At 61.5% G+C, this 24,919-nt stretch overlaps 1 protein-coding gene across 1 annotated transcript in view; it reads left to right on the top strand.

The window, feature by feature from the left end:
• The first annotated feature begins 22,188 nt into the window (after window positions 1-22,188).
• Window positions 22,189-24,919, top strand: part of AGPAT3 (1-acylglycerol-3-phosphate O-acyltransferase 3) — an 84,811-nt gene continuing 82,080 nt past the window's right edge. Inside the window, exon 1 of the mRNA XM_041735163.1 lies at window positions 22,189-22,370. The gene's annotated coding sequence lies outside the window, so the exon portion shown is untranslated. The remainder of the gene's footprint in view (window positions 22,371-24,919) is intronic.

Genomic DNA, 24,919 nt, shown 5'->3' with positions numbered 1-24,919 from the left:
AGTGATGGACTGACGGTGCCAAGTGTCTGGGCAGGTCCCTTGCGGAGCTCTTCATATGCGTCAACTTGTTTTCTCCTCCCAACCTGCTGGGGCAGGTGCTGCTTTGTCCCATTCTACAGGGGAGGGCACCGAGTCCTAGGCCGGGGCCCACATAGAGTGCCATGCCCCAGCCCACCGGGCCCTGGAGCGTGGTCCCTAACCTCGGGCAGTCCCCGCGGCATGCATAGCTGGTGCCCAGCGCAATCAGCTCCCATGGCCTCTCGGAGCCTCTTCCTGCTCCCCGGAAAGGGACCCTTGCCTCGGGCTAGACCCACTCCTCTCCTGCTCCAGGGGGACACAGGCTAGCGGTGGCGTCTGGCTGCCTCGTGGACTGAGGTGACAGATGAGATAAACAGGGTGGGCTGTGCTGACCTGGCCCTGGGCAGTCGTGGCGACTGCCTCCGCTGGCCTGCTGCCCGTCCCCGGCGGCTGAAGGCGGGCAGGTGCCATGGGTGCGGGACTGGCACTGGGGTGTTAGCAACGGCTCTGACCCATCCTCCTCATTGACTCTGGCTGATGGACTAGATTTAGGGCTTAAGGTGTCAGGTGGCCACCCCTGGTGAAGAGAAGCAGATAGAGGCTTGGAGCCCAAGCCCTGTGGTTTAGACCAGCGGCTCAGCCCTGTGCAGGGAGCCTGCAGCGCCCCGGATGCAGGGGGTGGGCTGCACCAGAGCCCGTGGGGCTTCCCCCCTCGTCCTGGCTTCGGGGCACCCGGGACAGCAGCTTGAAGGTGCTTCCAACCCAAGGCCTGCTGCACGGCAGGGCCTGCCTCCTGGTGCTGTCTCAGCCAGAGAACGTTCCAGATGGTGCAGCTCAGCAGGTCTGCTGGGTGCCGGTGCTGCGATCCCCTCTCGGAGGCCAGATGGACCCCCACACAGATTCAGTTCTGATGTGGAGACTACTGGCGTGCCACATGCACTGGGAAAGAAGGGGGAGGATTTCAGGGGGGTGCAGAGGCTCCCCAGTGGGTCTGCATGAGGCCAGAGAACAGGAGGGGGCTGGCTGGGGTCTCCGTGAGGGGGTGAGGGGGTGGGTGGGTGGGGAGGGCTCCCACTCGGGGTTGGAGTCCGCACGGAGGCTGGCACCAGACACACACCATGTACGACTCCCTGTCGCAGCCGGAAGCACAGTGATGTGAGGCCTTGAGGCTTCCCCATGGGCCTGGGTGCGGGGGAGGCCCACGATGGACAGACAGATGGACGCATGCCTCCCCCCACTGTGAGACCTGGGGGAGGGGCTTTTTTCCCACCTCTCAGGCCAAACAACTCACTTCCTGCTGTCTGCTCTGGTTTTCATTTAGAAGATCTTGAAAATGTTAGCAAAAATGAATCACGGCTCCTGCGGAGGGCCGTTTGGCAGCTCCTCAAACACCCAAAGCCAGTCCCCACGCAACACCGTGGTCCCCCTCCTGCATCTGCGCCCAGAAGAAGCGGGAGCAGGGTCTCAGGGGGACATTTGTTGGCCAGCTCGCGTCGCCCCGACAGCCCGCGTGGGCCCCGGCCCAGGGGTTGTCACGGAGGCCTGGGGACCAGCCTGCGGGCTGTACGCATGGGATCGCACAAGGGGCTGGTCCCACCCCATGTGTGCCTCCGGGTGTCGTGCTCAGCGACAGAGGCCAGGCGCCGAAGGACAGCCGTCTTCCTCGAGGTTCCTGCGAGGGGCGCCAAGCGGAGTCCATTGGGATCAGCCCGAGGCGTGGGGACGGCGTCATGCCCACGGGAGCTGGGGGAGCCGGGCCCCCGCCTCGAGGTGCCAGCTGGTGGCGCCCCGTGTGCAGGCCGGGGCTCCCTCCACTGCCCTGGGTGTCGGCAGGACTCAGTGTCCTGCCCACGTGGCCCCCCAGGCTACCTCCCACGGGCCCCTCCCTCTCCAAAGCCAGCCTCAAGGTTGTCCCCTCCTGTCGGAGTCTCTGTGTCCTCTGCTGTGGCTCTGGACCCACATGTGAGGGGCCCCGTGCTCGGGCCAGGCCGCTCCTGTCATCTCCCGACGTGAGCTCAGGGGTTCGAGCCTTAATGACGTCCTCAGAACCCTCCAGCAGCACCGGCCTGGGGCGGGGGGCCACGGGGGGACGGGGGGCACACCCAGGGTGGGAATCTTGGCGTCTGCCTCAGAAGTCTGCCTCCCACACTGGGTATACACTGGGTGCTTAATGGATGCTGCAAAGGTGGTGAGATGGGTGTGGGACCGAGGGTGGTGGGATGCCTTCCAGCCTAGGTCTACTTTCTGCAGTCCCCGACGGAGGTGATGCGCAGCTTGTCAGGCCTGCTCTGTCGGGAGGAGGTGGGGGCGGGGGGCCGTCACGGCGGGAGCGTCCGCAGCATGGCGGGTGGGGGTGCAGGGGGCTCGCCCCGCCTTCTGTCCACCCCGGTGACGGACCATTCCTCTCCCCTGCCGCTCACGGGTCAGCCACCTGCCCGGTGCGTGAACTTCCTGGGTCGGCCGTGACAAGTCACCAGGGGCTGGGGGCCAACAACAGCGGAACTGTGTCCTCACAGCTCTGGGGGCCAGACGCTGAAGATCAGGGTGTCGGCTGGGGGCCCCGAGGTCACCCCGTCCAGCTCCCGGGCTCCGGGTGCTGCTGGCTGGTGGTCGCACGGCTCCCATCTCCGTCTTTGCGGTCACACAACCGTCTTCCCTCGGGACACCTCTTCCCACATAGACCCCTTCCCAAACGAGGCCACACTCACGGTGGGTTCAGAGGCGCCTCTGTGTCTGGGGGGCCGCCACACCTAGGGTCCCTGGCATGCGCCCCGCGTGGGACAGGGGGACTCGGCTGCCCAGCAGTGCTGATACAGGGGCACAGACACACCGATGTGCACCCTGAAATCCCGTGTCCCTGACCCCCCGCAGCCTGGGCAAGCTGGGACGTTTGTCTCTCGAGTGGGTCCCAGAGCAGAGGACAGCTGTGGCTAACACGGTGCTGCCGGCTGGGGTGAGGGGCTTCCAGGAGCCTCGTGGGGAGCCCCGCGGAGGGTAGTGTGAGCAGCTGCAGGGGTTCAGCTCCCCTTGAGCTCGGGGCGTCCTGCTGACCTTGAGGACGGGCTTGCTGGAGGTCCGTGTGCCCGGGGTGGGGAGGTGGGAGGTGGGGGCAGTGGGCGGCCGTCGTGCGGGGACCCAGAGGTGCCATAGCCACCGAGGAGGCCTGGGACGCTCCCCTTTCCACACGGCGCTCAGTGAACCCGGTGTGAGAGGGCCACTGGGGGGGCTGTCCTCTCTCCGTTGGGCCCCTGGCCCTGGGAGGCTCGTGTTCTGGAGGCTACCAGCTGGGTCTGGGTGGCAGACGTGTCCTCATCTGTGCTGGACGGGCTGAGGGGGTGCCTGGGCACCAGCTCCTCCGGGAGGGCCCACCCTCCACACTGCCCAGCCCGGAGGCCCCACCCCAATACCATCGCATGGGGGGTTTAACTGGAGTTTGGGGGGGGGGGACACAGACACTTGGGCCGAGCCGTCACCGGGCCCTGTGCCCCTGGCTTGGCCCCTGCGTGGCCCTCTCCTGAACACGGCCCCCGGGTGTTTGCAGATGCTGTCCTCCAGCTGGGACAAGGGCCGGGGTGTCTAGGAACTTCTTAGACTCGGGGCTCAGTCCTTGGGCCACCCCTGCCCCGTGCGGAGGTTAAATCGGGGGCTGCTGTGGGGGCTCACAGGGACACAGCCCCAGCATCGGGACTCCCCAAGGCCAGTGTTGGATTTTATCCGTGTTCTCCCTTCTTTGGGCGGTGACGGGGGGCGGGGGCAGAGGGTGGGCGGACCATGTGGGCCAGCAGAGGGGGCCCCCTGCGCTAGCCCAGGGAGGCAGGTGGGGCCCGGGGAGCCCAATCTTGCTGTTGCGCCTCTTCCAGAGATTGGCGCGGCCCTTGCAGCCCTTGGGCGGAGGTAGCGCACGGGCGGGGGCGTCTTTTTCTAAGGAGCAGGGATTGCAAACCGGTCCCGCAGGAGGGGCTCAGGCTCAGCCCCGCCTCCCCCCAGGCAGGGGCCGCTGCTGGCGGGACCATCCGGGACCCTGTGCGCAGGGCTGGTGGGCCTCCGCGGGCAGCGGTACAGCCTCCCGCCTCACCAGACAGCTCGGCCCGAACTGCTCCCGGTGCCCGGAGGTTAGGGGTTCGGGAGACTGCGGGTGTGCAGCGTGGGCCTCTGCCTGCCTTTGCACCGGTGGTTCATGCTCCCGGAGAGCGTTCTGTTCTTTGATCCGACAGTTCTCTTTCTAGAAACAGCCAATGGGAGCAGCACGCAAGTGCTCGAAGGTGTGGACAGGTGAGTGTGCTTCAGCAACGTGGGGACACACCCTCCCCGTCCGTACCAAGAGGAAGTCCAGCCTCCTTTGTGAGGTCAGGGCTCCTCTGCCCCCAACGTGTCTAGGATCCTGAGAGGTCGGTCCTGTCCCTAGCACCGCACCCACTGTGGCACAGGTGGCTGGACCCAGGTGCCCTACACTCTGGGGGTGTCTGGCCCCCAGCCCTGCCCTTTGGCTCAGGGCTCAGCTCCACTGGACTCCGAGGCGAAGCCTGGCCTCCAGGCCATGGTTCACACCCGTGGACGCTCTCCCTGGGGTGCCCAAGGGCCCCCGTCAGGTGCTCCCCGGGTCAGAGGCGCTCTCCCCAAACATCCGGACTTCAGTGCAGACGTCATCCACCCCGTGCCCTCGCGGGGCCACAGCCTGGCAGGACCAGGACCTGCATGGGGCCGGTGCTGGCAACTGTGCATCTCAAATAGGAAACAGGTATGGCCCTGACCCCATTCCGTCCGGGAGCCTCTCTGGCCCACATCGGAGGGTCCAGGCTGCCCGCTCAGTCCTCCCCAGGACGCCCGTGTTCTGAGGCAGCCTGCCCGGGGCTCCTGCGGGCATCCCCTGAGGATGGATGCCTGACGTCCACCTTCTGGAGAAACGCCAGCTCCCCTCTGCCGGGCTGGAGTGCGCTGGTGTGTAGGGCCGACAGCCCAGCAAGCTGGCTCGTCTGCGCCCTCGGGAATGGTCAGTATTGCGGGATTTTCACGCACGGAGTGTCTCACCCGCGAGAGGCGCTGCCGTGAGAAAGGTCTACCGCGTGTCGTCCCGCCTCAGGGACACGGGTAGTATCATCCTCCTGGTGTTAAAGACAGAACTTTATATAAAATATATAAAATTGCATCTAAAAGGTCTTGAAGGCTCACGACCAACATCCTGACAGTGGCTATAGCTTGGGGTTGGCCATGGGGAGACCTGTGAACCTCACACACGCCTGAGGTCCTGGAATGATCGGAATTGAGAGCGGCGGGGGCTGGGGGCAGGCTCGGCTCAGTGCCCCGCCCGGAGGTCGTGGCGGCCCCCTTGGCCCCCGCTGCCCAGGCCACGACCCAGGCCCAGCAGCCCCTGTGGGTTCCCGCCTGCTGGGCGGGCCCACGTTTGTGATCGCCGCCCCTGGGCCGCGGGGGAGCCCGTGTGTGTGCGCGCGTGTGCCGCGAGCCAGGCTCCTCTGCCCTGGGGGCCGTCCCCTTGCCCAGAGCCCCGCGGGAGGAGCGCAGCCCTGCCCAACTGTCCCCCCGCCTCGGGCAAAGCCGGTGCGCTCAGCAATTCCTTACAGCGAATTACAAATAAAATCCGTCTCATCCCCATGACGAGTAACCAGAGTCAGGCTTCCCGTATCTCCCTGAGGGATTTTTTTTTAATATATATATAATCCGGTATTACTCTCATTAACAACAAAATATCTCCACTATAGAAATTACTGCTCTACTCTCCGTGGGTTCAAAAGTCAGGCCTTGCGTGGAGTCCAGTGGGGAAATGTGAGTAATGCTGTGGGAATCGCAGGGAGCTGCTGTCCCCGGGAAAGCGGGGGGGGGGGGACACATCTGGGCAGCTGCACCCGCAAGGGGCTCCTGTCCCGGACCTCGAACCGCGCAGTACAGCCCCAAGACAGATGTGCAGCCCTGCAGCCCCCGGGGCAGAGGACGGTCCCATGGAGCCAAGACTTCCCCCCTGCAGTGCTGGCCGCTGCCCCGGGAACAGAGGTGGCCCCAGGGTGGGCCCCGTGCGCCAGGATCCAAACACGGGGCCAGCAGAGACGGGGTGGGCTGGCCGGGGGGAGGGCATCCCGGGCTGAGACCCAGCACCCCCAGAGGGACTTAAAGAGGAGATCGCTCCTGGGCAGTTCACCTGGCTCTTAAGACCAGCGATTTGTGTGCTTTCCACATGGGGTCCTGACCCCAGTCGTTCTGGAAAAACGTCTGCCTTGTTGGATTCATTTCACGTTGCCTTTTCTTTTTTTTTTTTTTAATTTTTTTTCACCTTGCCTTTTCATCAAAGGCGTTGGGATTCACATGCGTGTGTATGCACACGAATGTACACAGGTGTGTGCACACATGGATACACACAGAGAAACACAGATGCACACATAGAAACACACGGAAACACAATGCACATAGGAAACGTGCATGCACACACAGAAACATGGGAACACGCATGTTCACACGGAAACACAAACACACATGAACACATAGAAACACATGTAAACACACTGAAACACACGCACATGTGGAAACACATGCTCACACAGAAAACACGCATGCACACACATAAGCAAGAGCACGGGGGTGGATTTTATTTTGTGAACTCGCACATACGTCCAGATGGGTGGAGATGGCCGCCGGCGACAACGTGACCCCGGGGAGGGTGGTCTGCAGCACAGGGGCAGAAGGAGTCCCCGCCTGTGGAGTCTGGCAGAGGTTTTCTTTCTAGAACGGTCTATCATGCACCTGCGCCGGCCCCCGTGACCTGGCTCACTGTCAGAGAGGAACAGCAGGCCAGCTCGGGGCGGGAGGAGACAGACCTGAGAGCAGGTGTGGTTGGAAGCGTGGAAGTCCTCATGACACACACAGGCACACGCGTGGGGAGCCTGGGACGCCAGCTGGCTCCAGGTCGGGAGACCTTATAAGTTAGTGGACCCATGGGGCACCTCTGAGAGGGGCAGGGGGCACTGCTATCAATGATGCTGGGACAGAAGCCTGACCCCGGCAGCCCTGGGCAACCCTGGCCATTGGTCACCCCCGGCACAGTGTCCCTGCGATCCTGTCCCCTGCCTGTGCACGTGTGGCCTCAATGCACTGAACCCAACTTTGAGAGGCTGGGCTTGAGGCCTGCTCCAGAGTCTGTGCCCAGCTCCTCGCTGGGGTCCACATGGGCCAACCCGGGGTGGGGACGGTGCCCTGGCTGGAGTGTGGAATCCTGAGCACGGGGTGCCGGTCGCAGGAGAGCATGAGGCATGTGTGCACATCTGAGCAAGGAAGTTCAGTGTCTGTGGGGCTGGGAGCTGCTATGGTGCAGCTGCCGTGAAAACGGGGTGGGGGGGGCTTCTCAACAAGGCGGCCACCCACCGAGCTGCCAGATGACCCAGCAACTCCACCCCTGCGACCTCACAAGGGGGCCGAGAGCAGGTGTCCAGACAGAACCTGCACCTGCCCATGCGCAGTAGCACCCTTCTCAGCACCCAAAAGGGGCAAACGACCCGAGGGTCCGTGGAGGTCTGTCCACACTGGGGAGGAGCACTGGGCAGTAGGAGGGACCCGTACTGACCCCCTGCTACCACGTGGGTGGGCCTCCGGGTCCTGACGCTCAGCAAGGGAGGCCAAGGCACAAGAGAGGGCAAGTCCCAGGTGGGGTCACTCATGTGAACTGACCAGGACAGGCAGGTGCACAGACGTGGGGAGCGCAGGGAGCGGACAGCGGGGACCTTCGCAGGACAGCTGAGCCCTCCTGGTGCCACTGAGCCCCACACTGTGAAACCATCCAGGTGGCAAATGGCGTGTGTTTTACACAAGACACACGTCCCTGGGCTAGAGGGTGTGCTGGCACCGGGGTCCGCATGGGCCACCCCGCTCACGCCCCACGGAACACAGCATCTGTTTGCCGTGTCCCCACTCCTGGGCTGAGACGGGGAGGGGAGGCGAGGGGGCCTGGCAGTGCCTCCCGGGGAGAGCCCCCCTCTCGGAATGAGAAGCTGCCCCAGGGCCGCACACATTTGCAGATGAGACCCCACCCCTGGTGGTGTGCGGTTTGCCCCTTTAGGATTCTTCCTGCGGTTGGAGTTGGGGCGCCCTGAGCAAGCTCCCCGTCTTGGTCTCCCCTCCGGGCTGTGAGAGACGTCCTCTACCCGCAGGACGCTGGTGCGGGTGTGGACTTGGAGCCCTGCACGGGGCCTGAGACCCTCGAGGTTGCCCCCGTGTGGACGCGGCGGTGAGGACTGGGGCATGTGCCACCCCTGCCAGTCTGTGGGGCGTTATGGGGTGAGCTGCGCTGTGCCCTGGAGTGGGGCACCCCACAGGATGCTTGCCCCGGCACCCCAAGGTCATGAGCGCCCAGGCAGGGAGGACAGACCCGCGCTGTGCAGGTGCATCTGTGGGGCCGAACCGCGGGGGGAGGAACCGCCTGAGTCCTGGGTTCGAGTGATCCCGGCTTTGCCACGCACGCGCCTGAGATTTTAGGCAAGGCGTGTGACTGTGTCTGAGCCTGGGTTTGCTCGGCTGTCAAAGGGGGGTGCGGTCGTCGTCAGCTGAGAACGTTGTTCCCGCTTCTGTGAGAGGGGCTCCCGCTGCGCTCGCGGGGAGGCGGTGCTGCCCTTGCGGGGTCCCCTGCGGAGCTTTCACAGTGTGCGGGGAGGGGGGGCCGCCACGGTCACTGGCGCCGTGGGGAGGGTCCGGGGTGTCGGGAGTAGCCCAGGGCTCATGATCGGGGCGAGACCCCCAGGGCCACCTTCCCCCCGGTGCCCCCTCGACGCGGAGCCAGCAGCCTTCCTCCTTGGCTGCCGGCAGCAGCCGGCCCAGGGCCCACGGACGGCTTCAGCGCAGATCCCTCACGCCGTCTGCCACAGACGCCCTCTTTCCGTGCTTATCTCGCACCATTTCTTTTTGGTTTTGTGGTTGCTGGTTTATTGTGCTTTCGAAAAGGCTGTGGCTTTGAAAACAAAACCGATTTTTAAAATTTTACCCAAGTGGAACAGAAATGCATTCTTCTTGTAAAACATCAAAGACGAAAGTCACAGGGGCGCCCGGGGGTGGGGGGGGCAGTGGTGGCTCCGTCAGGGAAGCGTCTGCCTTCGGCTCGGGTCATGATCCTGGGGCCCTGAGATCGAGTCCCACATCGGGCTCCCGGCTCGGCGGGGAGTCTGCTTCCCCTCTCCCTCTCCCTCTCCCTCTCCCTCTGGGGCTCCCCGCTGCTTGTGCTTGCACGCTGTCTCTCAAATAAATAAATAGGATCATTAAAAAAGGAAAAAAAAATCCGTGGTCACGGAGCTTCTGGGTAGGTGACAGCGTCCATGTGCTCCCCAGCTCGGTGCTCAGGGCCCCTCAGGCCTGGCCCGTGCACCCGCCCCTGTGGGTGCTCGTCTGCAGCCTTTGGAACAGGTGTTCAGCGTGAGGAGGCCCCGCAGTGACCCACGGCCCAGGGCCATCGCCCCATCCCAGGCTCCCCTCCCTCCGGTGCTCGGGAGCGTGGGGTGTGCCTCCCAGGTCCCTGGCCATGCGCCCGCACACTGTGTGGGGTGCTCTGCAGCGTGTTTTTCCCCCCAGATGGCACCATGTAACACATACCACGTGCTACCGGTCTTTGAATTCAACTCTGCGCCTTGAGCTTCCGAAATGTCAAACAGCATCTCTCATGATATCCGAAGTGATGCCCGCAGATTCAACCCGGGGTCACCGGCCTGTCCTGCCCCGGCTCCGGCTGCCCCCACCTCTGTTAGCCTCTGTTAGCCCAGCCAGCGTTGCCATTGTGCCCATCGCCCTGTGGGGTCACGCTGCCCGGGTCCACAGTTCTGGGTAAATCCGTGCGCTTTCCTTGAATCTGGGTCATAGCGGGAGCAAGCGGGAATTTGGGGTTGAGGTCAAAGGGCCTCACTGACCATCCGCCCCCATCCAGCCCTGGTGTTCCTCCCGCGCCCCGAGCCATGCGCGGTAGGGCTGGCGCTTGCTGGCGTCTCTGTTCACTGGCATCTGATGATGACTTAGGACGTCCACACGGGGGCCTGCGAGCGGACTGGAGCGGTGGACCTTCACCCAGTGGCTGTGTCCTCACGTGGAGGCCGAGAAGCCGTGGGACGACGGGGGCGCAGAGTGGGCTGATGTGCCCGAGCCAGGGGGACTCGGCAGAGCCAGAGCCCCCAGAGCTCCAGAGCCCCAGAGCTGGACGAGGACGTCCGGAGCTGGACGTCCGGAGCCCCAGAGCTGGACGAGGCAGGGCCTTGGGAAAGGGCGGGGCCCTGCGATGCCCTCACCTGGACTTGTGGCCCCCAGCAGGGGGAGGACAGCCCTCCACCGCTAAGCTGCCCGCGTGGGCCCGTTTGAACAGCGGCCCCGGGAAGCTCCTACTTCAGGTAATTTATGTCATGGAAATGGCTTTTCTGGCTACATCCTGATCCCGTCTCCACCCCCCAAACATTCCTGGGAAGGGAGAGGCACCGGATAAGCGTATCCCATAAACCCGTCATCTTGCGCAGAACCCCAGGATCTACGCAGGGGCATTGGGAGCAGCCAAGGAAGTGGGAAGCCGGCGGTGTGGACGGAAACACATTTCCAGCAGAGCCCACCCCGCGGAAGCCTTCCTCCTGGCGTTGGCTATGGGGCTCCTGGGGGGCCTCCTGCTTGGTGGCCTTGGGCCTCAGGTGGGTCTGGCCCCCATGGACGCCGCTCTGCTCTGCGCGTCTTTGAGAAGCTCCTGGGAACTAGGTGGGCTCAGCGCCGAGCTGGGTGGAAGGGACACCTCCAAGGTCCCTCCGTGTCTGAGGCCTCAGCTTCGTCTACACCAGGGGCTGCATGAGCTTTCCCCGTGGTGCCCTGGCGAAGTCAAGCCGCCGACCTGCGCCCTGGGTTGTCTTGGGCCGGGTCTCCGCCTGCGAGCACAGGGCTGAGGCCTAGCGGAGTCACGTTCACCTTTTCTGGACAGTCTCCTCGGCCTGGAGGTGGGCATGCTGCATGCCCACGGATGGGCCAGGCCCCTGGGAGGCTGGAGGCCACCTCGGTGACCCTGGGAGGGAGGCTGGGCCCAAGCGGCCTGCGGGCATGGGGAAGGGAGGCAGAGTCAAGCTACAGCGGAGATGGGGCGCCCCCGCTAAGGGAGCACCCAGAGAATGCTTGGACACCCCCTTCCCGTGAGCCTGCCAACACAGGCCCCTTCCTCCCCGAAGCAGACCCTCGGGCAGAACACGCAGCTCAGCCCTCTCCCTCCTCCGTGGGGCCGGGACCCTGACACGGTTCCCGGATAGCTGGGTGGCACTGACGTCCGACAGGCATTGGGGACCCGCCCTCGCGGTCCTCAGGGCACAGGTGCGTGGATGCACACCTCGGCCAGAGCAAAGCCCTCTTCACTTTCTTTATCAGGACATTTTGTCATCGAGCTTGGACGGAGAGCAACCCTAGGAAGAGGTGCACTACTTTCCTCTGTCCCGGATTCCTTCCCAGATTTCACAAGTGGCATTAATCACCTTAAACATGAGGACGTTTGCGGGAGCAAATATTCTTTTGCTGTATCTTTGTTTTGGTAAAGGCAGTCTGTCAATTGTCTGGATTCTAAGTTCTGGAAAACAAATGCCATTTTCATATCGAATCCCGTCATGACCCGACACGTGCCCTCACACGGGGACAGACCAGTCTCTGCGCGGTCAGCGTGGGCCGCATGATGCTCTGGAGCGGGGGTGACAGGCAGAGGGCGCGGGGTCAGGGAACAGCCCCACGGGGCAGGTGGCTGTGCTCTCAACCGACTCGGGAGAGCGGAGGGGGCCCGGAGCCCTGCTCGGCCCGGCCCTGTGTCTGCGTGGGGCCGAGGGGGCGGCCCACCCAGGTCCTCGAGCCCTTCTCAGGGGGCCGTGGGCTCAGCTCCGGGGTTGAGTCCGAACACCCAGCCGAGGAACCCCCAGAGTTGCCGGAGCTCGGAGAGGGGCCTGGACCGAGTCATCTCGTGGTGCCTCCAGCAGAAAGCACACCTGCCGCCACGTGAGTCTTGGGCTTCCAGCCTCCAGGCCTGGAGACAACACCGTTCGCGGTCTCTGTCTGCAGTGTGTACTCGGCGGTGGCCGCCACAGGGCGCGCACCCGGGGCGTGGGAACAGGAAATACGTGACCGTGTTCGGAGCAGGAAGGGAATGCAGCAGGAATGTTTTTCTTTTTCCTGCAGCCTGGCTTTTCTGGATTTACTTCGATTTTGATTTATTTTTAAATTATTTATTTATTTGTTTATTTATTTTAAAGATTCTATTTATTTATTCATGAGAGACACAGAGCTCCCTATAGGGAGCCTGATGTGGGACTTGATCCCAGGACCCAGGGGTCACCCCTTGAGCCGAAGGCAGACACTTAACCACCAAACCGCCCAGACACCCCTTGATTTATTTTAAAGATAAAGCCTTTCCGGCAGCGGTTCTCAGACTCAGGGTGGGTCGAGTCTCCTGGAGGGCTTGTCGGAACCCAGATCACATGGCCCCATCCCGGAATTATTGGTTCACTGGGTCTGCAGTGAGCTTGGAAAACTTCCCTCCCGATGCTCACGTCTGGCCCAGGGCAGGCCCAGGGCCACCTTTTCAGAGCGACTGCTTTATGGAGTCCAACAGGTAAATGCACAAATAATTCACATCATAAAAAAGAAGCCCCGACCTTCCACAGTGAAGAGTGAGGAAGAACGGATAGAGGCGATCGTCAAGCCCACCGGAGCTCGTGTTACCCACACCCCACGCCAGGCACCCCATGAGGCCCTGTTGACCTGATACCTTATTGATCCTCACAATACTCCGAAGACGGAGGTACTTTACTTTCCCATTTGAAATGGGAAAACAGGCACAGGGAAATTAAGAAACCCGCCTGAGGTTGCTCAGCCATAAGCTGCAGAGCCAGGATTCGAACCCAGGAGACTGGCCCCTCGAGGATGGAAGCTCAGGCCGGACTAATCGTGTGGATTAGATAGGACCTGCCTCCACTGGGACCGTCCAGGATCAAACTGCTCAGATGCCTCGATCTCAGTGATAGCGTGGATTTTCACCTGAGGCCTGCCTGCGTGCAGGGGACGGGGCTCTAGGCAGGGGGACGGGACCTGCAGCTGTCGGGCGTCCCTTGGAGCCATGTCAGCCACGGACACGTGCTCAGGAGGGACACCAGCCTCCTCCCTTCAAGCTCCTGGGGTGCTCCCCAGGCCTAGACAGGGCAAGACATTCCCCAAACCACTGCCTCCCAGAGAGCACCCGCTGGGTGCTGAGCACAGTCTGAGAGGCCCGGGGCCTGGGCAGTGGGCAGGCGGTGGGGGCACAGAGGACCGGTTCCCTCCCTCCCACAGTCACCTATTGGCAAGCGCCTCCCCATGGGCTGGTGAGCTGGTGAGAGAGGCCCCATGGGGACAGGACAGGGAGGAGAGGAGATGGCTCCTCAGAGGATGGTCACGGGGTTGCATGACTCTCACCCGGCAGGGCCACCGTGGATGTGGAGTGCTCTGAGAGCCCGTCTGCAGAGACAGCAGGGAGATTCAGGGTGGCCTGGGGGTGACATCGGGGCCAGCAGGGCTGCTAGTGGGCGGGCAGGGGGTCCGCAGGGGTAGCAGAGACGTCCTGCCACCGGAAATGGTCACCTCGCAGCCCACTGAGGCGATGCGGCACCGACGGCCCTCACTGTATTGTTTTGCACAGAAAGATGTGTGATGGCGCAGGGCAGCAGGGGCCCTGGCGAGTGGCAGGTGCACGGCAGGCGCCTCAGCCTGTGTCCCGGCGAACAGGTCCCACCAGGCAAGGGGCCTGGGGCCACCCACTGGCCTGGAGCGTGGAAGGGCACCCAGCCCGTCTGGGGGCAGACGCCTCATACACCCTGGATGGATGCCGGCCCTCGCGGTTGTCATTTAAATTACCAAAGCGTGGTTGACTGTGGCAGGTGTGCAACAGTGAGGCACGATTCTGGCCGATAATCGCTGCTCACCTTGGTAAGGGCAGTCGGCACACGTTAGTAGCGTATTATCGACCGTGTTCCCCACGACGTACTCCTCACCCCCATGACTCGTTTATTTTATAACTGGGAGTTTGGGCCTCTGCGTGCCCCTCTCTTGGCTCCCCCATCCCGCCCTCCCCTCTGGCAACCACCAGGCTGTTCTCTGTGTTTATGAGCCTGTTTCTGTGTTTGTTTGTTTGCTATCTCCCATATAAGTGAGATCATATGGTATTTGTCTTCCTCCGACTGGCGTATCTCCCTGAGCCTAATACCCTCTAGGTGCATCCACGTCGTGGCAAATGGCAAGTGTTCATTCTGTTTTATGGCTGAGGAATACTCCATCGTGGAGACACCACGTCTCCTTTATCCATCCATCAGTCAGTGGACGCTTGGGCTGCTTCCCTATCTTGGCTACTGTGGGTGATGCTGCTGTAAACATCGGGGTGCATGTAACTTTTCAAATTGGTGTCTGCATTTTCTTTGGGTAAATACTCAGTGGTGGAATTACTGGATCGTAGGGTAGCTCAATTTTTATCCTTTTGAGGACCCTCCACGCTGTTCTCCAGAGCGGCTGCGCCGGCTTGCATTCCCACCAGCAGTGCACGAGGACTCCTTTTTCTCTGTATCATCACCAACACTTGTTTCTTGTGTGCGCGTGTGTGATTTTAGCCGTTCTGACAGGTGGGAGGTGGGATCTCATTGTGGTTTGGACGTGCGTTTCCCCGATGATGGGTGATGTGGAGCGTCTTCCCATGTGTCTGGTGGCCATCTGGGCGTCTTCTTTGGAGAAATGTCTGTCCGGCCCATGTTTTCTTGAGTAATGACCGTCAAAGCCAATCGCAAAGGGCCAGGCATGTGCTGGCTGAATGGATGGAGGTGGGCAGATGGCAGCCACTGAGCGGATCCCCCCTGAGAGACCAGCAGGGGTCAGAGTGGGGGTGGAGGGTGCCCCCCGTGGAGGTAGGAGTCCTCCCTCGTGGGCAGGCTCCACCTTCCCTGGTGCACAGGGAGATCTTACAAATTCATACCTGCTCTTCGTCAGGGCAAAACCGTCCTTGAGACCTCAAGCCTTCCAGACGGGGCTCTAAAGTCACCGGCTGCGGGGTTGCCATAGAAGGCTCCGCTCTCAGCGGTCCACCTGCCGCTCAACTAGCAGGAACTTGGTTCTAGATCGTCTGGTGTTGGAGTGGTGCTTGTGGGGGCGGTGGTACACGCCTGGGGCCAGGGGGTCCCTGGGCGGGGCAGGGGAGCTTCCCTTGCAGACAGCCAGCCCGCTTCCATTTGAGGGGGGATGTCGGGGGCCCCCCGAGAGGCCCAAGGGCAGAGAGGCCCTGGAGGGGTGGGCGCCACGTGTGCTCAGGTCTCTGGGCAGCGACAGTGGCAGACGTGTCACATGTGGCCTCTCATCTCACCGACAAGTACCTTTGCACCAGGAATTCCGACCTCTAGTTGCTCCAGAGGTCAAACACGTGAGGTCGCAGGCTGTGACGTCGGGGAACCGGCAGGGATCTGGCCATTGCAGGAGGGGCTGCAGAAGGAGCTAGAAGCTTGCATGTCCCCAGGAGAGAGGGTCAGAGACGGAGGGGGGGGCTGCATCCCGAATAGGCATCCTGCCGACGCCCTAGGAGGGAGCCTGAGCTGCAGCCCCTGGGCGCGGGGCGCAGTGACCATCCAGGCAGCCTCCACCTGCCGGGGGCTTCCGCCCCTGTCCTCAACTGTGCGGGGCTCTCTGTGAATGACAAGTGCCTGGCCAGCTGCGGGGGGAGGACAGAGGGTCTGTCAGTCGTACTTTTATTCACGTTATTCACAGGGTGCTGGGCAGAGAAGCTCTCCAGCCAGAGGACCAGGCCTTGATACGCCCGGGTTGTGACCTCAGGCAGGTTACTTAGCCTCTCTGTGGTTCGGTTCCCCCTACCCCCCTGAAAGCGGGACAACAGGTCCCTACCTCGTAGAGTTGTTAGAGCAGAGTGGCATGTGGAGGACCCGCGGCAGGTGTCGGCTACTGTCACCACCCCCATCACCGATGTCATCACTGTCTCCTCGTCCCTGGCCCTGACTCTGACCCGCTGGGCCGGCAGGTGCTGAGACTCTCTCGGTGGAGGATCCCTGTAAGGGGCGGGGGGTCAGACTGGTGCTCCTTTTGATCTTGTTTCCTCTTTCCTGCCAGATTCCTAAGCCCCGTTAGCTCTTGTTCCCCAGAGGTGGAAGCCCCAGCCGAGGGCCCGGCCGAGGGGAGGCCGGGACAGAGGCGCTCATTGCCCGCGCCAGCCGGCATCTCTGTCCGCCCGCGTGAGCCCAGTCGGCCCCCACGGCCGGCGCACCCTTGACATCCCCTGCCCTGGTGCCCTTGAACCAGTGAGACACAGATGACTTTAAAATGCTTTTCAGCGTTACATAAGGAATACATGCTTATTGCAAAAAAATAAAAATAGCGTGAGAGAGAGAGAATACAAATATGTAGGCCGAGTGTTTGGGGGGCTGTCACCCCCAAGGTCGTGTTAAGTCTTGTACTCGGCATGTGTTAAGTGTGGCTGTATTTGGCGGGGGGTTCTTTAAAGAGGTCACTGGGTGGGCCCTAATGTAGCACGACTGGTGTCCTGAGAAGAGGAGGAGAGACACAGCACAGGGGACGACCAGGTGGCATTTACACGTCCAGGAAAGAGGCCTCGGAGGAGCCAGCCCTGCCGACACGGTGACCTGGACTTGTAGCCTGCAGAGTGAGAGGGTGGCCGCTGGCTGAGCCGGGCAGGCTGGGGGTTTGAGAGTGCAGCCCGCAGGCAGCACGTGTACCGTGTGTGGTGAGGAGCATGCTGGTCCCTGCAGACCCCCCGCTGCGCAGCGCCCAGGGTGACAGCACCTTTGCAGCTGTTCCTGCGGATGGTACACAGGGGCTGGGGGGCAGCGGGGGCCAGGCGGGGCACTGGTGGCCTTCCAGGGTAGAGGTCAGACGGTGGCGAGAGCTGTGAGGACGCGGAAGGATGCTCCCGGGAACACTGGGAGGTGGCGGGGGTGGTGGGGGCGGGAAGGGTCCCTGGGAGGGAGCCTGGCAGCTGAGACACCAGGGGAGGGGTGTCAGAGAAACCTCTCGCATGGCCTTCCCTGTGCAACTTCACCCAGTCCTCTGGAGACCTCTTGGGGCAGGTGCGGTGGCTCCCTCACTCCCTTGAACCGTACAGGGAACGGAGGCCCAGGACAGCAAGATGACCGCTCAGCCGGGTGACAACCGTGTCACCTCCCCCGCCACCCCCGGAACCAGCCCCACGGCATCAAGTCCAAGGGTCCTTCTGTCCAGGGGTGACCATGCTCGTCCCCACCAGTTTTGGGTTCAGACGCAGAGGCGGCTTGCAAGGTAGAGCCGGTACCATCTAACAGAGGGGGTGGCGGGGGGTGGGGGACACCTGCGAGCCCAGCCTCGACCCCCAAGCCCTGCCAGGCCCCAGGAAACGGGAACGCACAGTCACCTTGCAACTGCATGATCCTCATGGACAGCCCGTCCCCTCACTAAAGGATGCACTGATTTTTTTTAAAAGATTTTATTTATTTATTCGAGAGAGAGAGAGAGAGAGAGGCAGAGACACAAGCAGAGGGAAAAGCAGGCTCCATGCAGGGAGCCCAATGTGGGACTTGATCCTGGGACACTGGGGTCACACCCTGGGCCATAGGCAGCCACCTGGGCTGCCCAAAGAAGTGCTAATTTTGTGTGACATGACAGGACCGTCGGGTCCCTCCTCCACTCAGCGTTTCCAGAAAGTGCCACTGAGCTTGCTCTTAATGCCCCGGCTGGTGCGTGGGCCACTTCCTCACGGGGCCAGGGCCCAGCCTCTCCTTTTCCACTGTTACTCTGAGGATTTGGGTTTGTAGAGCGTTTGCTTCTCCATCACGTGGCGCCATCACCTGTGCCTGTGCTAAGGCAGGTAGTAACCGTCCCCCCAAACTCTGGAGGTTCTCCTCCTCGCCTAGTAACACGCTGGACTGTTTTCTTCTGGAAGTGATTCCTCGAGCCCGCCGACAGCAGTACCGACCGGCTCTTTCCTACAGTTCAGGGATTCGGTAGGCCTGTGAGCTGGGTTGTGGCTCTCCTACATCGGAGATGCCACATCTGGACAGGTGACCTTGTAGAAATAGCATGTACTTTTGTTTGTTTTGTTTAATTTTGAATGCCAGAGAACAATTTGAAAGCTGATTTGGTGCAAAGAAAAAAATTAGAATTTTTGTGTGTCCGGGTGGGGCTGCAGGTGGGGGTGGGGTGGGAGGAGGGAGGGTGTGATCCTTTGATAGATCACACGTCCTGTGTGGGTTTCCTGCCCACCTACCCTGCCAGCCCCAGGTTGTGGGCGAGGAGCCTGGGCCGCTCAACGATGGAGAGGCCAGGGGGCCTTCAGGGCGGGATCTGCACAGACAGCCCCCTTCACGTGCAGAGTTGGGTGCAGCACCCGGGAGTGCCCCGGTCAGGCAGTGTTTCTAACGGGCAGGGGCAAAGTCTCCTTTGCAGGTGCCTGTGTCAGGAGAGGCCTCCAGGCACAATGCAGCCAGTGGGGTTTGGGGCACTAGGGGGGCAGGACGGGGCAGGTGGAGTCTCAGGCCTTGGGGCAGCTGCTGACCAAGGCCTGGAGCCAACATGGCCTGTTAGAGGCACCAGGCCGTGAGCTGACATGCTGGGGTACCCCACCCGCTCCGACTGGCTGCAGGGACAGGGCCTCACAGCCTGACTCTGGTCGCCCTGTCTTTGCCCCCTGGCCCAGCTGCCCACCTCTCTGGCTCCCCTACTCTACCCAGGGAGACTAGGATGCCGATGGCAGTCCATGGCTATCAGCGGGGTGGCTCTGGTCGGAACAGCCCCTGCACTCAGGCCACAGGTCCTCAAGCCCCACAGCTCGGCCACTGCATCCAGAAGCCCCATGGCCGAGTATGAGGGGGTGAGGCTCCTACTGCAGCTAGAATGAGCCTGGACTCAAACCCAGGGCTCTTCCCCGGCGCAGAGGGCTTCCCCATGTGCTGGACGTTTGCCTGAGCTCTGTCCTCGGCTGGGCACTGGCTTCACCCACTCGTGTGACCTTGACTCTGACCTCCAGGCTGATCACAGTTTCTCAACAACCACCTCGGGGCAGGGTCTCAGAGTGTCGGGGGCTTCCAGGCTCTGAAAATCCCTTTGAGGGTTTTCAGCCCTGTAGAAGCACATTTTTAAAACACTTTGTCTCCTGTGGGGCTCCTGGGTGGCTCAGCTGGGTAAGCGTCTGACTCCTGATCTCAACCCAGGTCTGATGGTTCAAGCCCCCTGCTGGGCTCCAACGCTCAGCGTGGAGCCTACTTAAAATAATACTTAGTCTCCTGAAAAACTTGCATTTGTAACCACTGCTTTCCTGCTATATACTAATTAAAAACATATACAGTATCTCTCCATTTGAGGCTAGTGTTAACTGCTGGAGTTCATCAATTTCCAGCAAAGTCACTATCTTTAGTTTTGGTAAACTTTTACATCTTGGTTAAAAATAAACTCTAGGCTTTGAGAAATGCCGGAGCTAGCCCCTCGGCCTGGCTCTCTTGGCACACACTTGGGGATCAGGGAAGTCTGGGGTGGGAACCTCCTTGCTTTATAGGAAACGAAGACTCACATGGGCCATGTCCTTGACCAAGGTCACAGGCTAAGCTCTGAGCTTTGGCTCTGAGTCCCCCCCGGGGCAGTGACATCCGTGTCCAGCTGCCCCAGGAAGCCTTCCTCAATCCGGACTCACCTGGAGCCCACAATGCCCTCAGAGCACTTGAGGAGGCCTACGGGCAGGGCTTGACCAGAGTGAGCGAGAGACTCTGAACTGGAAAGACTGCTTCTAGGCTGCTCCTTGGCCTCAGGGTCACCTCCTGGGGTCTGGTTTATTTACCTGGTGGAACGGTTATCAGGTTATCAAGCAAGTTGGTTTGGAGATTTAGAGCAAATAATGAATGGGGAGTCCTCCTCCCAGGACCTACCTCACACTCAGGCTGTACCCAAAGGCCACTCCCCTCCTTCCTAGGCTTGCAGAAAGCCCCTCACCCTGCAAATCTGTGCCTGCGAACACTCCGGCTAAGACCTGTCCTTTCCCCGTTTTAATTTAAGCGGTTCAGGGGGGACCTAAGTCTCTCTCCCAACACAGAGAACTTGGTTACTGGGGTCACATGGAGCCGGGGCACTGCGGCTGAGTCAGGCCGCGGCCCTGCTGCCCGCTGCGGGCTGGCGGGTGAGACACGGAGCTTCCCGGTGCCTCAGTCTCTGCAAATGTGGAACAGATGCCGGTCGTCTCTACCTCAGGGCTTTGTCTGGGTACGTAGGTGAACTAAGGCGCGCATCTAATAAAGTCGGGGAACCTCAGCGAGGACCACATTTCCCAGCCAGCCCGGCACGTGCTCCGCGCAGGGCCCGGTAAGTAGTTAAGGGCTGCTTGGCTGACTTCCAAGCTCTGTTTAAATGTTTACTCTGCTCATATGTTCAGCTGAGCTTTTCCAGATGCAAATTCCTGCTAGCTTAGGTCTGAGTGATCATAGATTCTATCTGAATATGGATTAGATTACACTGATGGTGCTTTACTCTGTCGAGACAAGTAGTATTTTGAGCTGATCTAGAAGTTCAGAGTGACTATTAAGGGGCCACCGAGCGTCTAAATGATGAGGTACATTTAATTAGTTTTAAAAACATATTTCTAAAGTGTGTGCATATGACAAATTTAAATGTGACTACCTAGCAACAATGAAGTCGACCTACCCCTGTCCAGCCGAGAACAAAAGAGCCGATAACTCTTTATCTTTCTAGAAGTTTTCTGGACAGACGGCTACATATACACGGCTTTTTTTTTTAATATTTATTTATGACAGTCATACAGAGAGAGAGAGGCATAGACAAGGCAGAGGGAGAAGCAGGCCCCATGCACCGGGAGCCCGACGCGGGATTCGATCCCCGGTCGCCAGGATCGTGCCCTGGGCCAAAGGCAGGCGCCAAACCGCTGCGCCACCCAGGGATCCCTGCACTGCTTTTCAATACGGCAAAGAGATTCTTGTATACACACTGCCCTGCATCTTCACTCTCTCTTTTGACTTAACAAATCTTGCAGATTATGTAATATCAGCATATATAGTTAGCATATTAATTTTTTAATGTTCTAGATTAAAAATTCTTTTTAATATATTAAAAATAGGCTGGAATTTATTCAACCAGATGTCTGTGGGTTGTTTTCAGATTTTTGTAATTCTATGCCCGAAGTCAGAACATCCTTACTCGCACATCTGCAGGTGCCTGTGGGAATTTTACCTGTAGGATGGGACAGCGAGGAGGAGCGGCGGCGCAGGCTGCAGTTTTACCAGTAATGATTTTCCAGCAGCCCTGCAAACCATAACTTCTTTTTCAAGGATTAGGGAATTGTGAGTAGAACAGGTGCATGTATGTTTATTTTATTTTAGCCCAAGTGTTTTCTGAAATAATTGGAGGAGGGTTAAAGGAGGTACAAGCCGAGTAAGGGCGCCTGGTATCTCAAATAGTTTCCCACCCAAAGCCGCCCACCGCCCACCGTCCAAGCTCAGGGGCGCAGGCGGCGGGCAGGCCGGGGGAGATGACCCTCGGCCGGGCCAGGCTCCCTGGGGCCGCTTCCTGGCCCAGCCACCAGCAGGTGCTCCGTGGGGCACTCCGGGGGGGGGGCGCCCAGGGACCCGGGGCGCCGCGAGCGAGCGAGGCAGGTTCCCGGCCGCCCCGCCCCCCCCCAGGGTTCCGGGAAGCTTCCTCCCGGGTCAAATCGATACAATGTTGCCAGCGGCTGCAAACTATAAATAAGTCAAAGGGCGCTGCACGTGGGTCGGAAATCCGTCCTCCGCCCGCCCCCCGCGGCGCCGCGACCCGGGCCGTGACCCGGGCCAGGGGAGGAGCTCGCGCCCGGAAACAGGCGGGGGCGGGGGCGCGGGGGCGGGGGCGCGGGGGCGGGGGCGGGGGCTCGCGGGCCGTCTCCCCGCCCCCGGCCGGCCTCGCGGCCCCGCAGCCCACGTGCCCCGCGCCGTCCCCGCCCCGGGCTCACGCGCGTCCGCTCCCGACCCGCCGGCCCCTTCCCCGCGCCCCCGCGCCCCCGCGCCCCCGCGCCCAGCACCGCCCCCGCGCGCCCCTCCCCCCGCGCGTGTCCCCGCGTGTCCCCCCCGCGTGTCCGCCCCGCGTGTCCGCCCTCCCCGCGCGCCGGCGGAACTGTGGGATCGCCGCGCACAGGAAGTGGCGGGGCGGCGCGGCCGAGGGCGGAGGGCGGCGGGCCGGGCGGGGCGGGATGGGGGCCGGGGGCGGCGGGCGCCGCACTCGCTGAGGCCCGACGCAGGGCCGGGCGCGCCCAGGGCCGGAGCGCAGCGGCCGCAGGGGCCGCCGAGGGAGCCGAGGCCGCGCGCGCGACGAGCAGGTGGCGGCGGCTGCAGGTGAGCGGCGCGGCCCCCGGAGGTCGGGCCCCCCCCGCCGCCCGAGGTCGCTCCTCCGCCCGAGGTCGGCCCCGCGCCCGCGCCCGCGCCCGCGCCCCGCGCCCCGCGCCGCAGTGGGCCGGCTGCGCTCCGCCCGGCGCGGGGCCTGCGGGAGGACGGGCCGCGGGGGGCGCGGGGGGCGCGGGGGGCGCGGGGGCCGGCCCGGGGCCTCCCCGCTGCCCGGTCCGGCCAGGCCCGGGACACCTCCCCGCGCGCCCCTCCGGGGGCCTCGCGGGGAGGGCGGTGGGGGGGCCCCGGGGGAGGGGCGCCCGGGCCGAGGCAGGGCGCGACCCCCCGCGACCCCCGTCCCGTCCCCTCTCCCCGCGGGCTCCGCTCGCTCGCTCGGGGCCTCCTGCGACCCCCCCCCCGGACGCGACCTGCCCCCTGCCTGGCTCGGGGGCGCTGGGGACCCGGACCCCGCGCGGCGCCCCCTCCCCGGACCCGTCCCCGACCCCGACCCTGCGCGCCGAGGCCGAGTTTCACTTTTTACCCAACCCGCGGGAGGGCTGCAGGTGGGGCCGCGAAGGGGGGTGGCGGATGCTGAGTTTTCACATTTGACTTTGGCGTTTGGACCAAGGCCGACTGTGAATTTCCACGGTTCCAGTCAAGTGATGGGGTCAGCCCGCAATCCAAGAGCCCCAAGAGCCGTCGGGGGCGCAGCCACCTCCACCCCCAGGGCCGCCCCCAGGGCCCTGGAAAGGAGGGCTATTAGCACTTGAAGCTACCTTGAAAAATTGTGCAGTTTTTTTTTTTTTAAACTTTGAGAGAAGTTGAGTGCAGTAGGAAAAATGCTCTTATAAATGGCTTCCTGCACCTTTTTTTTTTTTTTTAAAGCACACTATTAACAATCTTGCCTAAGGGAATATTTGAGCAGGTGGGTTCTTTTTCCTAGGAAATAGGATCTCACTGGAAGGAAAAACGAGGACCGTTGGCCTTCAGAGAGTCTGGGATGGGACGCAGCCGCCCATCAGAGAAGTGACAGTCATCCCAGGGAGCCCAGCTCCACCACTGCCGAGCTGGTGCTGGTGCTGGTGCTGGTGCTGGTGGGGCCCAGAGCGGTGGGGCTAAGCCCAGAACCCGCCCGGGACATGCTCCAGGTTGCAGCTCTGCAGGCTGATGATGCTCACTTAGGGGTTCCTAGTCCTCACTTCTCTGTTGAAAGCTTCCTAAGGGGTCCCAGATTCTGAACATTCTCAGATTTGATCGCTTTCTTGCTGCTCCTCCCGCTTTTCTGGATCATCACAACTACACCCCCTCCCCCCTCAAAGTTTTAGAGTTTAGCCAGTTGTGGTTCACTGTTGTATCCACTTCTTGGTTACCCTTAAAGACCTCCTTGATTACATTGTTTAAAAAGAAGCTACATGGGACTGACCCGCAGGATGTGCAAACCCGGGAAGGTATAGTCACTGCCTTAGTCTCGAATCCAATGCCACGTGCAGTGCTAGGGGTGTCGCTGCACCGGGGTTTGCTGTTCACCCCACCTGTGTGGGACCCCACCTGGGGACCCCATCAAGAGCTCTGAGCTCTGTCTCCGCAATGACCTGAGGCGTGTGCGACAGCAGGATGACTGGCAGGGTTTGTGAGGTGGTCAGGGGAGGTGCAGGAGGGATATGTGGATCACCAGAGGGTGGATTCTAGCAAGCGCCTCCCTGGGCCCTCGGCTGGGCCACGTGGCAGGCTCAGCGCGCGCAGGAACCCCCCCCCCCCCCCCCCCCTCTGCTTGCACATGGGTCTGTGGGCCAGGGCTGGGGAAGCAAACAAAGTAGTTGTTCTATTTTGAGAGGCAGAGAAAGTGTATCCACCAAAGTGATCTGGTCTGTCCGATTTTACCCCTGCTTCCCACGTTAGCCGAGTCCACCATGATACGCAGGGTTGGCCCTTGGCCTGTGTTCTCTCTGGTCACACTTGAGCCTTGGACAAGAGTGGTCTGCGAGGACAGCGGCCCTGCTGCCTGCTGAAGGTGAGGTCACAGGTCAGCACGGCCACACTTAAAGCAAGGTCCGTGGGCTCCCGTCTTCTGAGACCCCACCATCTGCTAAAGGTCCACACATTTTCATCTGGGGTCAAATCAGAGGTAGGAGGAAAATACCGAAATCCTTAAAAACAAGGAAAAATAAGAAGTTGTGTTGAGAGGAGCCAAATTTACTTTTTTTTTTTTTTTTTGGAGGGGGAGGGTCTGGTTAACTTGTCCAGTGACATTTTACCCCTGACATGCACACCTTCTGTTGACTCTCAGCCTGACTTAACAGGGGAGGCAGGAGAGGGCATGCTTGCAGCGCAGGCCAGGCGCCCCTCACCCTCAGCAGCGGCCCCCTGCCACCGTCCATGTGGCAGCAGCGGCTTCCGCCTCCAGGCCTCGTCAGGACTCTGTTTACGGTACGAGTGTGGCTGATTGATGTTCATAGAGCAAAGGCTGCGAGTGGCTACATTTGTCCGTTTCCTTTTTAATGACTTGTAGAAGCTCAGGTCTGTAGTTACTCAGTCCCAGGGAGACATTGATGGTACAGCGA

This window comes from Vulpes lagopus, chromosome 20, assembly GCF_018345385.1.
Source record: "Vulpes lagopus strain Blue_001 chromosome 20, ASM1834538v1, whole genome shotgun sequence".
Taxonomy (NCBI): Eukaryota; Metazoa; Chordata; class Mammalia; order Carnivora; family Canidae; genus Vulpes; species Vulpes lagopus.
Note: the sequence above shows the minus strand (reverse complement) of the source record. Positions and strands in the feature narration are given on the sequence as shown.